The sequence below is a fragment of the Blennius ocellaris genome, assembly GCF_963422515.1.
Source record: "Blennius ocellaris genome assembly, chromosome: 14".
NCBI classification, from domain to species: domain Eukaryota; kingdom Metazoa; phylum Chordata; class Actinopteri; order Blenniiformes; family Blenniidae; genus Blennius; species Blennius ocellaris.
Window position 1 is genome coordinate 26,942,575 of NC_137663.1, and position 16,013 is coordinate 26,958,587.

Here is a 16,013-nt window from a genome sequence, read left to right on the forward strand (position 1 = left end):
AGCCGGCCGACACACCAGCTAATGACTAAATCCATATTGACGCCGGATGCAACGTGGCGCGAAACGAGGGGGAAGTGAAGACGAGGGCTGGGGTTTTGTTTTGTTTTTCCATCACCAGATGAGAAGAAACAACAAACAAAAACTCCGTCCCTTTTCCCCCCTCCAGATCTCCGCCACATGGGCAACGTGAGATTCGTGGCAGGATCATCTGCCAGGCATAAGTGACAATGACCTCAAAAAACATGAGAGAGAGAGAGAGCACAAAAAAAAAGTGTGTGTGTGTGTGTGTGTGGCGCTGGGGTAACGACACACAGCAGATAGAAACAACACACACGGTACACAAAATGTCAGGAAAAACAAGTCTGACGGGTGTGAAGACAGAAAAATGTCAGTTTCTACAAGAAGAAAATATTGAAATACACCGTCTGTTTTGTTTTCTTTGTTTGTTTGTTTGTTTTTTATTCCCCGGTTTCACCGCAGATCTTTGCGCTCAAGTTCATCTCTCTAATTATGGCCGGAGCAGCTCCGACGCTCCGGCGCGTTTCCCGACAAGTCGCCGTCCGTCGTCCGCGTTTCAAAGCGTTCCCAGTGTCCGTCCTCAGAGGACAGCGTCCCCAGAGGACAGCGTCCTCACCGCCGCCGTCACGTCACAAACCCAACGCGGCGCGCTCGGCCCCGCGCGCGGCACAATCGGCCGCGCGGCGGTTTCACCTTCACGCTTCCCTTCTGAAATGCCGTTGACTGGCAGGTTTCTTCCCTCCACGGGCGAATCAAACGTCTCGCGGCGGTCTCTCCGTCAAAACCGCCCGCGATGTGGCAAATCATCCCGCCTTCACAAAGGGAGCATTATCGTCGTTTGTCGACACATTTTCACTTTCTCTTTTCCTTTGCAGCGGAAAAAAAAGCCCTTTGTTGTTCTCATCATTTGACGGGAAGAGTGAAAAGAAAGAGATGGTTGTTTATCTCAATCCTGCACCCACCGCACAAGTCAATCATCCACTTGTGTGCTGTCAAACCCGGCCGGGGTGTTCGGCAGGGAAGAGCCGCCGTGGCAGAGAGCCGCCGTACAAATAGCACAAAGTTAATAAAACACCGGTTCTTGTTCTGGCGCTGTTAAGAACATGCTTTCTGCAAACAGCCCTGGAAGTGAAGCGCAGAAAGTTCTGAGATAATAAGAGACAGCGTGAGACATTATGAGATAATATGAGACAATGTGAGACATTATGAGACAATTTAAGACAATGTGAGACATTATGAGATAATGTAAGACATTCTGAGGCAATGTGAGACATTATGAGACAATGTGAGACATTATGAGACAATGTGAGACAATATGAGATAATGTGAGACATTATGAGACAATGTGAGACATTATGAGATAATGTAAGACATTATGAGACAATGTGAGACATTATGAGATAATGTGAGACAATTAGAGATAATATAAGACAATGTGAGGCATTATGAGACAATATAAGACAATGTGAGACATTATGAGATAATGTGAGACAATGTGAGATAATGTGAGACAATGTGAGACATTATGAGATAATGTGAGACATTATGAGACAATATAAGACAATGTGAGACATGAGACAATAAGAGACAATGTGAGACATTATGAGATAATAAGAGACAATGTGAGACATTATGAGACAATTTAAGACAATGTGAGACATTATGAGACAATATAAGACAATGTGAGACATTATGAGACAATGTGAGACATTATGAGACAATATAAGACAATGTGAGACATGAGACAATGTGAGACACTATGAGATAATATAAGACAATGTGAGACATTATGAGACAATATAAGACAATGTGAGACATTATGAGACAATAAGAGACAATGTGAGACATGAGACAATGTAAGACAATGTTAGACATTATGAGACAATAAGAGACATCAGCAGCTCATCACAATCAGTACGCACAGATGGAAGTGGAGTGAAACCTGCTCAAATAATACATTAAATAGTCCTCCAGGACGGCTGCGGGTTCTGGTCCAGTTTTGAACATTTGCTGTGAAAAGGAGATGCTGGAGGCAGAAGGTCACCAGTTAACAGGGGAACCAGCTAATCCGAATCACCGGTGGTGTGGCGGCTGGGAGACATCCTGAATCCTCCGGTCAGGTTTCTACATCAATAGTTCTATGTTGACGGTCCAAACGGCCTGAGGTGTGGCGGATTGATCTGCTATTGGAAACTTACCATCGTTGATGTGGTTAGAGGACACTGGTTATAGGAAACTGGTTATAGGAAACTGGTTATAGGAAACTGGTTATAGGACACTGGTTAGAGGACACTGGTTATAGGAAACTGGTTATAGGAAACTGGTTATAGGACACTGGTTATAGGAAACTGGTTATAGGAAACTGGTTATAGGACACTGGTTATAGGAAACTGGTTATAGGAAACTGGTTATAGGAAACTGGTTATAGGACACTGGTTATAGGAAACTGGTTATTGGAAACTTGTTATAGGAAACTGGTTATAGGAAACTGGTTATAGGAAACTGGTTATTGGAAACTTGTTATAGGACACTGGTTATAGGAAACTGGTTATTGGAAACTGGTTATAGGAAACTTGTTATAGGAAACTGGTTATAGGACACTGGTTATAGGGCACTGGTTATAGGAAACTGGTTATTGGAAACTTGTTATAGGAAACTGGTTATAGGAAACTGGTAATAGGAAACTTGTTATAGGACACTGGTTATAGGGCACTGGTTATAGGAAACTGGTTATTGGAAACTTGTTATAGGAAACTGGTTATAGGAAACTGGTTATAGGAAACTGGTTATAGGACACTGGTTATAGGGCACTGGTTATAGGAAACTGGTTATTGGAAACTTGTTATAGGAAACTGGTTATAGGAAACTGGTAATAGGAAACTTGTTATAGGAAAGTGGTTATAGGAAACTGGTTATAGGAAAGTGGTTATAGGAAACTGGTTATAGGAAACTGGTTATGGGAAACTGGTAATAGGAAACTGGTTATAGGAAACTGGTTATAGGAAACTGGTAATAGGAAACTGGTTATAGGAAACTGGTTATAGGAAACTGGTTATAGGAAACTGGTTATTGGAAACTTGTTATAGGAAACTGGTTATAGGAAACTGGTAATAGGAAACTGGTTATAGGAAACTGGTTATAGGAAACTGGTTATAGAAAACTGGTTATAGGAAACTGGTTATAGGACACTGGTTATAGAAAACTGGTTATAGGAAACTGGTTATAGGAAAGTGGTTATAGGAAACTGGTTATAGGAAACTGGTTATAGGACACTGGTTATAGGACACTGGTTATAGAAAACTGGTTATAGGAAACTGGTTATTGGAAAGTGGTTATAGGAAACTGGTTATAGGAAACTGGTTATAGGAAACTGGTAATAGGAAACTGGTTATAGGAAACTGGTTATAGGACACTGGTTATAGAAAACTGGTTATAGGAAACTGGTTATAGGAAACTGGTTATTGGAAAGTGGTTATAGGAAACTGGTTATAGGAAACTGGCTATTGGAAACTGGTTATAGGAAACTTGTTATAGGAAACTTGTTATAGGAAACTGGTTATAGGAAACTGGTTATAGGAAACTGGTTATAGGAAACTGGTTATAGGAAAGTGAATCAGGAGACTTTTGTGTCCTAAATGTGGACACGTCTTCAAATGTGAGCGAGATCTGGGAAAATATCGACAAATGCAGCAGTTCTTCACACTAGAAATGTTGTACGATGTCATCCCGACCCTCCTCCCAGTGTGACGGCCATGAGAAAGTCCATGAGTCATGAGAAGTATTTTTAGCTTTGCCTCTCTGATTAACTGCTGGAGAGCTCCGTGACTCACCTGAGCTTCACTTATTGGATTCCTCCCACAGAGAATCTCCGTCCGTTGTGTCTTGCAGCAGGAGTTTATGGACCTGGTCTGGTTTGGGTTCTGTCTTTTTCCTGGTTCTCTTGTTCCTGCTTTGGGTTTTTCTTTGGGTCAGAGTTCACGTTACTGTCTCTTCATCCTTCTTGATAGATTTAGACGGTTATTGGGGCAAATTGTTCCCACTTCCTGTCAAAAGCCCTTTTTGTACTTGTTGGTTCGGCGCAGTGTATTTGTCATTTCACCTAATTAGCGACGCAGTTCACGAGTTCTCTAAAGGCGGAACGCAGCAGATGTAAGCCACTATATTTAGTTACGACTCACATCTCCAGGATAACGTCTCATTTAAACAAGGAGCCAATGGAAACCCCAGGAGATTATACGTTGAAGCTGCTTTTCTCTAAATAAGATATAGTGGGGATGTTTTGCAGAATCTCTCCTGCTGAAATGCATTGATGCTTTGATTCAGAAAAACTTGGGAATATAAAACGTTTCGACACTATATTTAATGACAGCAGCAATAAGTGAAGTGATAACAAACATGCTCTGCAGCCTTTGGTGTGAAAAGTACAATACATTGTTGTTTTATCCACTTTCCCCTTCGAGGAGCCGTTAGATGGAATAAAACTTCAATTCCAATTTACTTTAATCAACTTTCATTTCTGAAGCTAATCAGAGTAAATGCAATTTATATTTTGTAAAGTATTTGCTATTAAATGAAATCCTCAACTCTCAAGTCTGTTTTGACTTAAAATCTTTGACGTCCCGGTGGTACGTCTTGGTACTGCAGTGCTCGGATTGTCAAAAACAACATTGAGCTCTTTTTATTTCTCCTGTTACGTTTTTCTGCTGGTTTGACTGTCATCATGTTTGTCTGCTCATAAAAATCCAAAGTTCAGATCTAAATCCTTTTTAATCTTTTTGATTTGGGCCTTTTGGCTTTAAAAATCAATGTTTGCTTCCAAACGGCACATGATTGATTCTTTTATTATTATTATTATTATTACAGAAAATTAAATTGTGGTATCATAACTCATCACAGTATTTATAAAACCAGTGACTGTGGACATTCGGAGCATCTTTAGCAACTGCATTTGAAAAGTATTACTGGAAGACATTTTCAAATATTTTAAAGCTCGTGAAGTATGCTTGTGGATCAGTTTCTGCAAAATGATTTATGGATAAATGATGGTAAGGTTTTGTCTTTGTGGCTCGAGGGTATTGTAAACTTGACAACATGAACAGTGAAAAATATTCTTTGTCTTCCTTTTTAAATCAAGATAAAAATATTATAACTGAAAGGGATTGGGTGATAACTAATGTGAAATACTGTGTGTTTGATTATTAGGAGTCATTACGGAATCTTAGCAACGACTTAAAATTATATAAATCTGTTGTACTTAAAAAAAAACATTCAAAGGTAAAATTATTCATGTTGACATTGCAAAATGATCAGAAATGATTAAGGTTAAGAAGAAAAACTTTCTATTTTTTGCTATTACTTCTTTTATGTTTGGTTTTTCTTTAGTTTTTTTCCCCTTTACTTGTGTTACTGGTGTTCAATATAACTTTATTGACTTTTTAATGGGATAGACAAAAATAATCCTCTAATTGACAGTGGTTGTGAAAATAAAAAACACAATATGTGATTTGCGTTTCAAACGTGTCGGTGCTATAAGCTGAACGCACAGATTTTCAAGTTTTGCACCAAAATAAACCTCAAATTCATTCATTAGTTAATTCAGAAGAACCCAGGTCAGAAGTGATGCCTGAAAAAAAACTATTTTCAGAGGGTTTTGTTAATAAACGAGTTTGGGTTCATGTTGATTTGCCAGCGATTCCAAACAGACGATGTTTAAACGTGCGATTGCTCCGCGGAGTCCTTCATTTGACCCCGACACCGCCGGTGCTACGTTACAACAGGAGCGTTAATTAGCACCGCCGTGCTAAAAATAGCAGCGGTAATGATAGCGGAAGGTGATCTTGCAGCTATTAGCGCCGAGCATATGGTATTTTATGATTATGACCAAAAAGACAATTTTTGTGTGTTATCGCGCGCCATAAAACGTGTGTCCGGGCAGGAGCGGCGGGCGGCGAGATTAATGGGATGAAGGGTTTTTTTTTTTTTTTTTTGGAGGACTGCTTTGCTTTGGCGAAATAAAAGATGCCAAACAACATTTCCGGGCTCGTCCTCGGAGGAACGTCAGTAAATTACATTCACACGCGAGTCGTTCGGCCGTCAAGGAGAGTCGCTTGCATTAGTAATTTATAAAAACCCAGGTGGCCCGGCGTGGCGGTGGCAGCTCCGGCATGTATCGGTGACCTTTCTGAGTGATTTGTGCGGCGGTGGCGGGGGGGGGAGGGAGGAGGAGGAGGAGGGGCGGCGGCGGAGGGAGGAGGAGGAGGAGGAGGAGGAGGGGGAGAGGGGGGGGGGAGGGTGCAAGGTAGGCGACTTTCCGCGAGATCTAATCTCCTCGGGTGAACGTGGCCAAGTGGGAAGAGAACGGCTTAGTCAGCAGAAATCCAGGAGATAGCAGTGTGGACCCCACATATTTTTTATGAGACCTGCCAGGAACATTGCTCTTCTCTGGGGAGGCTCGTCAGGCGACCCGCTGGCAGGACTAACCACAAACTGCTGCAACAGCCGGCGGGGGGGGTAGGGGGGGGGGGGGGATGTTCCGCACCTCGTCCTGCTCAGTGCGACTCCGGGAACTCCAGAAGACCTTCGCCTTGTTCGGCAGGAACCTTTCGCTCAGGTGTATTTGCAAATAGAGGCAAATTCGAATATTCTTGTGGACTTGTTGGAGAGGGAAGTGTTTATCCGACACCGGGTTTAATTGTAGCCCCGGTCTTCAGCCTGATTAACACTTTTGAAAAAAAAAACAAAAAAAAACGACGACGACGACTGCAACATCTGTGTTTACTACAGTCTGCATGACGAGGGGCTGCAGCTGGAGCCTCTCGTGCTGATGAGTAAACCTCGTACCCGGCCCTTTAAGGGCTCCAGTCACTGCGACACACACACACACACACACACACACACACACCCTGCAAAGTCTGTTGCAGCTTATTTTGGAAACGTCTCAAAAACTTTGCCTAAAGAACGACTTCGCTGTTGTTCTGCTTGTAAACGCTGCAACATTTCTCCTTTGGGGATTAAAAGTTCAGGCGTAAAATGCATTTTAATACACTTTTTACCACAGAGGACACACACACACACACACACACACACACACACACACACACACACACACACACACACACACACGATGGCGCTCCTCCGGGAGCAGTTAAATGGTTCAGCGTTCAGCCCGGAGACTCTTTGGCTCATGGACGTGGCGATATGAGAAACTAACCAGCAACCCTGGGATTGGACTAAACACAACAAAGAAGAAAAAAAAACCAAACAACAAACACAAAACTCCACCATCTGAGCCACAGTGTGAAGGAACATTTGCAAAAAGACTACGTGAGACATAACGAGAGTGTTTGTTCAACAAAAACCAGATTTTAGAACCAAATATTGTGACTTTCAGAGACGTTCCCCCCGATTAAAACCACAGCCGTCGGCATGTCGTCGTCATGGTTCTCGGCTGCATGGAAAGACGAGACCAGCACGAAAAAAAACCCAATAGGAACTCCAAATGAACAGTTACGAGACGCAGTCCAGATTATGTATTTATAGATTAGTAGGACACAAGAAGTTTTCTGGTGAACGTGAATAAAATCCACCACGTCGAGCGACTGATCGTAAAACTGACTGAAGCTTCGCGCTGCACTTTGATGTCGTGTCTCTTTACATGAAGCTGAATTTAATATTTCACGCCTTCCAGATTGAAGAGTCTCTAAATTGGATAAATTCCTGACTGACTGGATAGAAGAACCGTAAATATGACCGGAGGAATGAAACGGGTGTTTTTTATTGTGCTGCAGGTTTGTGTGCACGTTTTGATCAGGCTTCCATACTTTCCTGTGTTTCTGCCTTCAAAGGGTTAATGTGAGCTCCGACTTGAAGCCAAATTATTGTTTTTCAACCAGAAAGGTGAGCCCAACGTTGAAACGCACAATTAGAAATATTCAAGTATTTCCCCCTGGGGTTCAGAAAGTATTTATACATCTATTCTATTCCATTCCACCAATGTACACATGTGAAGAAGTAAACTTGATTTAATAGCAGCTTTTCTCCAAAACCCAAGTTTTACAATTAACCATCTTCTTTATACCGTATTTTCCGCACTATAAGGCACCGGATTATAAGGCGCACCTCCATTGATTGACATAATTTACAACTTTGTTCATATATAAGGCACACCGCATTATAAGGCGCATGGAATAAACCAGTGGTCACAACCTTTATAGCTCAAAGCCATTAGGTTACATTTTCCACTGATTCTCACACCCAGAGAGGTGCACACACTTTATTTTGATAGTCCTACCTGCAGCCTATGCCAGGAGGACACTACACACAAAACCTTCTTCACTGCTGGTTGACAACTTACAACTACCGCTAATAAACTAAACTACATGAACTAAGCAACAAAAACACAATTATTACCGACACCACACACCAAATAGAACCCCCAATAATTGCATTTAAAACACCACAAACAGAAACTCCCATAATTCATTGCAGCTGTCGGCTGCACTGAGGAGCTCAGGATGCAAGGCATGATGGGAATTCATGTTTTGTGTTGTTGGAGGTTATTGTGGGTTGTTGTTGGGCTTGGTGTTGTGTTGATTGTGTTTATGTGTTTTTGTTCCCCAGTTTAGGGAGTCATTATTTCATCTAGTTTATTTTGGTTTGTTAGCATGTTGGTGTGCAACCATGAGTGATGAAGGTGTTGTGTGGAGTGTCGTCCGCTCTGAACATCCGGTTGTCAAAATAAAAGCTTCTGGTTGTTCAGCTGTCAAATAGCAGAGTAGAGCAATTCTTCCATATATAAGGCGCACCGGGTTATAAGGCGCACTGGCAGCTTTTGAGAACATTTGAGGTATTTAGGTGCCTTATAGTGCGGGAAATACGGTATATCATCCTCTCATTACTGTCAGATTTTGTTTTCCTTTCCAATCGGCCTCCATCAGCAACTCGTCCTCAAAGTCAGGAATTGTTTCTGCGTTGTTTCTCCTCCGGTTTCCTCGGCGACCTCAAACGGGTCGAGACGCTTTATTTCAGAGCGCCTGCAGGCTGTGTGTTGTCCCATTACCGCCTTTATTCTCCTGATTCATCAGCATCCAGCCGTGTGGCTCAGCAGAATGAATACACAGGAAAGGCCCACGATGAACAACATGACAAGGGAACGAGAGGAACCTGCTTTTCCCTTCGCATGGTAACGATTCTGACTGAAGCGAAAGCAGCTCTAAGTGGATTCCGCTCATTAAAGAAACAGATTTGAGTTACAGATGATGATCATGTTAACTGGTTGCATTATTTAGTCTGCGAATCATGTTGACTCCGTCCAGCACTGCTGTTATGTTCTGATTTTTAACAACAAAAAGGACGTTTACCGGTAGTTAAAGGGAATGAGTGCTTATTGAGAGAAAGAAAGCGTTTTAAAAACAGGCCTTTATTCCTGCATTGCCGCAGTTATGATCATGTAGAAGGAACAATGAGAGGCTGTAAACCGAGCTGGGAGCAGGAATGAATCACATTCTGCCGCCTTAATAAGCCGTGAAACTCAAAGCGAGTGTTTGTGTTGGAATAATGAGCCAACAAAACGCACATTTAAAGAATAATTTAATAATGACTTTGGAATTAAAAAGAAGCTCCACATTTAAACGAGTTCAGTTGGTCTTCTTCTTCAAAACATCACCACAACACGCGTGAGATTATTTAATCGATGCGGTCCGTTGAAGTGTGGAACAGGTGACGTTCTGGCCCGTGACGTTAAAGGCGTTCAGGATCGCGATGCGGTGGATTCCTTTGTTCAATATTAATGGCGAATCGATGTATACAGGCACTTCAAAGACAATGCACCTAAAGAGCAGTGAAAGATCAAAGATTCAATCGACACTAAAGACGTCCAGCAAAAGTCAATTTTGCACAATATGAGCCCTTTTGAAGAATCCGTCCGGTTTGAACTCGTTTGGATTTGCCTTAAACGTTCCACATTAGTCTGATGGCTTTAAATTGACATTTCACAGGATAACTTTGACGCGTAAATATCAGATTTATTCCCGTTCTGTAGCAGCACCGTCGCTTTCTGAGCCGGCGATCGCGCTCGCTGCCCAGTCTGGTGAGAACGTCTCCGTCTCCAGACCCCCGAGGCTCTTTATTCACCTCCCTGCGTCCCCCAGCAGCCCTCATGACGTCCATTATAAGAGCCCGGTGAGATATTAACGGCTCCGTTGGTTTAGCATGAGCCAAACAACAGCAAGACGGTAATTCTCGTTTAACAAGCAAAATGTTTAGTGTAATAATGTGACAGAATTCCACACAGCGGGATCTAATAGATGTAATCAATGAGGATCTAAACAGCCTAATGTGTGCAGCGGGGCTGGAGAGAGTTCGCTCTCCCAACAAGTGACACGCCGGGTTTACGTTCACCTTGACGGGCCAGATGCCTCGCCACGCATGGCTGGAGCGCCCTGAAAGGAGAACGCCGGTTAATAATTTTTATGTTCCGGATCCAGCCGGTAATGAAAAACAAAGCCTCACTCTCATTTTGGACTCTCTGCGTGTTGATGTAGAACATTATGGTTTTTATCTATATATATATATATATATATATATGTGTGTGTGTGTGTGTCAATAAATCAATAAATATGGATCTACATGAGAACTCCTCTTACAGCCAGGTATTGTCAACCTCCTGTAGTCAAAGTTTTTTTTGTTTTTTTTTATTGCCTTTTAAGCGTTTTTATATTTCTATTTATTCTTTTAAATTGTTGTATTCTTATTTGTAGTTTTTTAATGTGTTTGTAGTTTTTAATTTTTAATTTTTTAATTTTTTTATTTATTTATGGGTTTTTTTTTTAGTGTTGGACTTTTTTTTTTTTTTTTTTTAATGTGCAGTCACATGCGCAGCACTTTGGGAACACGTTGTTGTTAAAATGTGCTATATAAATAAAAGTGGATTGGATTGGATTGGAAAAACACAAATCAGCTCTGAATGATGAGATTTCATTTAGCCTTTATCTTCAGATCCTGAACGGACTTGATGTTCGCGGGTTCTGCCGCCAGAGAAGTGGAATTCCTCCAGCTGGTCCGTGTGGCGGCTCTCAGGTGGATAACTATCGTACGGGAACTTGGGTTGTTCGCCGCGTTTCACCGTTGCCGGAGTAAAACTGAGTTTTCGACGAGTTATTTCAGCGTGAACAGATGATGCACGGTCTCTAATACGATTACCGGCAGCTCCAGAGGGGAGTGGCGGCCATGTTGAAGGCTGTGTGGCCTCGGGTATCAGCTCGTGGGTCTTGAGTGATGGCTTGGAGGGTTGTGAAGGCGGCGCCGGGTCACGGTGTTGACGGAGGTTTGAGTCTCGGCTCCGGTTCCCCCGGAGGACAGGAAGTGGATCTGGAGCTCCGGATCAACCAGCCACTGGTGGGGAAACGTGGCGGGCAGGGAGGCAATGGAGCAGATGTTGGGCTTAAAGCAGATGTTGAGCCCTGCCAGGCTCCACATCTGGGGACTGATGGGAACTGCTCTTTAGTCTCTTATGTTGTGAGTCAGGATTACGACACAGATCGAGAAATGTGTTGACATTAATTATGGTTTCGGAAATGTAAATAGTGGAATATATATATATATATATATATATATATATATATATATATATATATACCACTGTAATCTGTGAAGCTCAGGGTGAAATGAGGGACGATGTTGTTGAAATCGCTCTTTTATCCACATTTCAGGTTTGTAATGTGTTATAATAGGATAGTTTATTAAATAAAAACGACTTATTTCTGGATTATCCTGCTGTTATTCACTGATCCGGCCCCGTGAGCTCAAACTACGAATCCTTCCATACGAATCTAGTCGATATATGCGACGCGACATCTGAGTTCGTTTTTTTTGTCTTCTGGAAAAGCTTCATATCATCACTTCTAGATGAGACGTCTTAAAAAGCGCTCCAGGTTTTTGACGCCGTTGACGTCGGGGTTTGATAAGCAGGATGTTCACGTCAGTCAACAATGTAAAAGTTAAGATTTGGTGATTCTGACATGTGGAGCTGAAGCAGTTTCGCTGTGTGTCGCTGACACACAGGCTTTTTTTTCTCCGTCAGAGACCGAAGGTCAATGCGTTTGTGTAATTCCAGTCCTCTTATGATAGTAATCATTGTTGGAAAGTGGCGTGATTCTCGTGACATTGAGTTCACCGTCGCTTCAGACAGAGAGGCAAAGGTCAAATACTTGTCATTGATCATCTGCTGAGTCTCCAAACACTCTTGGAGTGTTTTATTCCCACAATGACGCTGAACAGAGTGTCATTGTGTCTCTGCGACACGGAACCTTCACCCACTTCTGCACCTGCAGTTTCACAGAAAACCGAGCATGGCTTCCGCTGACATCCCGACTCGGTTCTCGCCTCTGGTTTGACCTGCTGCTGCGGTCTGGACGCTCTGAGACTCGGCAGTTTATTGAGATTTGAAGACGAGGTCATGTCGAGGCGTCCCTCATCAGCCGCCTGCAGCCTGCAGCCGGGCTCTGGGCGGCAGCGGGAAGGGAAATGGAGGATCAACCACTGTCACTCTGTTGGTCTTATGAGTTTTGTCAGCGGGAGGAAGAGAGAGCGAGAGAGAGAGAGAGAGAGAGAAACAGGCTTTGATGCGGTTCAACAAAGCAGAAAAAGCAAAAGAAAAACAAGCAACAAATTTACTCCTGAAACTTTAAATGACCAGTTTTCCTCCAGTTCTGCTTGAGTCCAAAATGCTGCAATAACAGAAGGTTTGCAGGCAGTGTTGTTCTGGCGATCATCAAACTGTGATGCACCATGCTGCCGCGCAGCCACACTTTATTGATGCTGCACAGCCACTGCAGCTTTGTTGTGCTGTTTGCTTCCTCCTCCCAGGTGCACGGACACATCCGTGAAAACTGAGGCTGTGTGTCCGTCCAGGACGTTGGACTGTCTGGGGTTGATCTGAGTCACACTGAGGATCTTCCTGGTTTCAGATCCAAACACCAGTTGGAACCATCCTGCAGCCATTGTTGTTCCATATGGGAATTAACGAGGGACACATTAGTGAGGGACACATTAGTGAGGGACACATTCATGATGGACACATTGATGAGGGACACGTTAATGATGGACACATTAATGATGGACACGTTAATGATGGACACATTAATGATGGACACATTAATGAGGGACACGTTAATGATGGACACATTAGTGATGGACACATTAATGATGGACACATTCATGATGGACACATTAGTGATGGACACATTAATGATGGACACATTAGTGATGGACACATTCATGATGGACACATTAATGATGGACACATTAATGATGGACACATTAGTGATGGACACATTAATGATGGACACATTAATGATGGACACATTAATGATGGACACATTCATGATGGACACATTGATGAGGGACACATTAGTGATGGACACATTAGTGATGGACACATTAATGATGGACACATTAGTGATGGACACATTCATGATGGACACATTCATGATGGACACATTAGTGATGGACACGTTAATGATGGACACATTAGTGATGGACACATTAATGAGGGACACGTTAATGATGGACACATTCATGATGGACACATTCATGATGGACACATTAGTGATGGACACATTAATGATGGACACATTAATGATGGACACATTAGTGATGGACACATTAATGATGGACACATTAGTGATGGACACATTAATGATGGACACATTAGTGATGGACACATTCCTGATGGACACATTAGTGATGGACACATTAGTGATGGACACATTCATGATGGACACATTAATGATGGACACATTAGTGATGGACACATTAGTGATGGACACATTCCTGATGGACTTCCCTCTTCTTCTTGGTTCCATGTTCCCGCAGAAGGTCCAGAGGCGTGTTGTGAGTCGTCCTCCAGACTTCAAAGCAGGGAAAAGGTTTCGTGGTTCGTTGTTGTCGTGGAATTGTTACTTTACAAATTACAGCCACGGCGCGTTCACACGGGATTAAGATCACAGACGTCCTCCACTGTTTTTTACCACCACTTCCTGTGGAAATGAGGTGAACAGGAAATGCACTGGCTGCCTGTCATGTGGTGAACAGGAAATGCACTGGCTGCCTGTCATGTGGTGAACAGGAAATGCACTGGCTGTCTGTCATGAGGTGAACAGGAAATGCACTGGCTGCCTGTCATGAGGTGAACAGGAAATGCACTGGCTGCCTGTCATGCGGTTCGCCGATTGGAAACAAAAGCAGTCAGATTGGCGAGTCGACGCCTCCATTTTACACCTGGAACATAAAAATGGCCCAATCGTGACGATTGATCCATGAAACTTCCGTCTCAGCGCGACTCTCAGTGACGCGTCACTACAAAAACAACAAAAACAAAACTACTTCTGCCTCCCAGACAGGAAATGAGCAGCGTTCACTCAATAATTATCCCCCGTCCGTACGTCCGTCCATTCGAACGTTTCTACCTATATCTCGGCAACCCCTGGGCCCACAGTGACCAAACTTCACATGTGGATACATCTCAGAGGGGGAAGGGATACTATGGTGACCTTGACCTAATTTACATATTAAGCAGGTCACAGGGTCACGAAGTGCTTAAAAACACACTTTAGGCTCTGGAGGCCTAGGTTTTTGAGCTAGGGCTCTGAAATTTTATACACACATGATACACACTCCAGGGATAACCTCCAGTACACCAAGTGACCTGACCTTGACCTTGAAGATTGGTAGGGTCTAATTTGCATATCAGGTCACAGGGTCACTAAGTGCATAAAAACAGCTTTTGGGCTCTGGAGACGTATTTTGACATAGCTTATGAAGAAGACCTTTCAGATTCTACATAATGATCTACTAGGACCCATGGAACACCCTCTAGTGTACCAAGTGTGCTGCCTTAGAGCTGGCTTTGTGAGACAATATAAAGCCCTCCGGCGGGGGATTAGCCCAGCAACGGCCTTCTTGTATCTATTTTTCTTTGTAACGTGTAGATAAATCGCACCCAGAAGACAAATAAGTGACTGTTCTTCTCCCCTTCGGCAGCATCGTTTGTGCTTCTCAGTTCATTCATTCACCACTTTGGGCCTAAACGACTCCGATGGTGTTCATACCTTGAACAACACAGTGAGCGCCGCTGCCTCGGCGCGCCCTTATTTAATTCATCGTCTAATATCGTAGATTGATACAGAACAAATTACTATTGTATTTGCTCATCCTTTATCCCCCCATCTGCGGCGTTTTATATTCCCCAGCAGAGTAATCAAGCACTGCGGGAACACGGCGTTTGTAAAGGTTACTGTGGCATATGGCCCCGGGAACATGTCGAGGACTGGCACCGGGTAATCAATTTAAAAGATGACCAAATCACTTTAAAAATGAATTTCTAGTGACTGTGATGATTGGAAGCAACACAAATTGATGCCTCTGTCACTCCTGCTTAGCATTTCAACGCAGACAGAATAATGACGGCGGGACAGCAAAGCATCTGGGTTTTAGGATCTCGTATTTACACTATAAGGCGGTATTAGCGGCAGGAATGTGGTGACAGTCGGAGATGTGAATCGTTAAATTGATTTATTTCTGAATCTGTGTTGTTCGTGCGGAGAGGGGGACAGTTGGGGACGCACGCTGCAAGGACAGCCGCAATGACAAGAGCAGGAAAGAGAAAAACAACTGAGTTTAAATTGGATGCCTTCGCCTGTGGAGGTGTTGATAATGGAACATAACCTTAGTCAACATTTAACCTGCAAACGATTTGACGTCATGTTTGTTTTCATGCAATGGGTAAGGCTCCAAAAGGAACGGATACGTTAAGGAAAGAACAAAAAAAAGAAAAAAGTCCTGTTTTCTGAAAGCGTTTCCAGTTTGAGGTTTTTCTTCGTTGAAACGCTGCAGGCTGGAATTATGACACACCTGATTTATACGTACTTAAAATCTCCAAAAATAGATTTCATAGAGGGCATAAAGTTACTGGTTAGCAACAATTTTTTTGTAGAAGT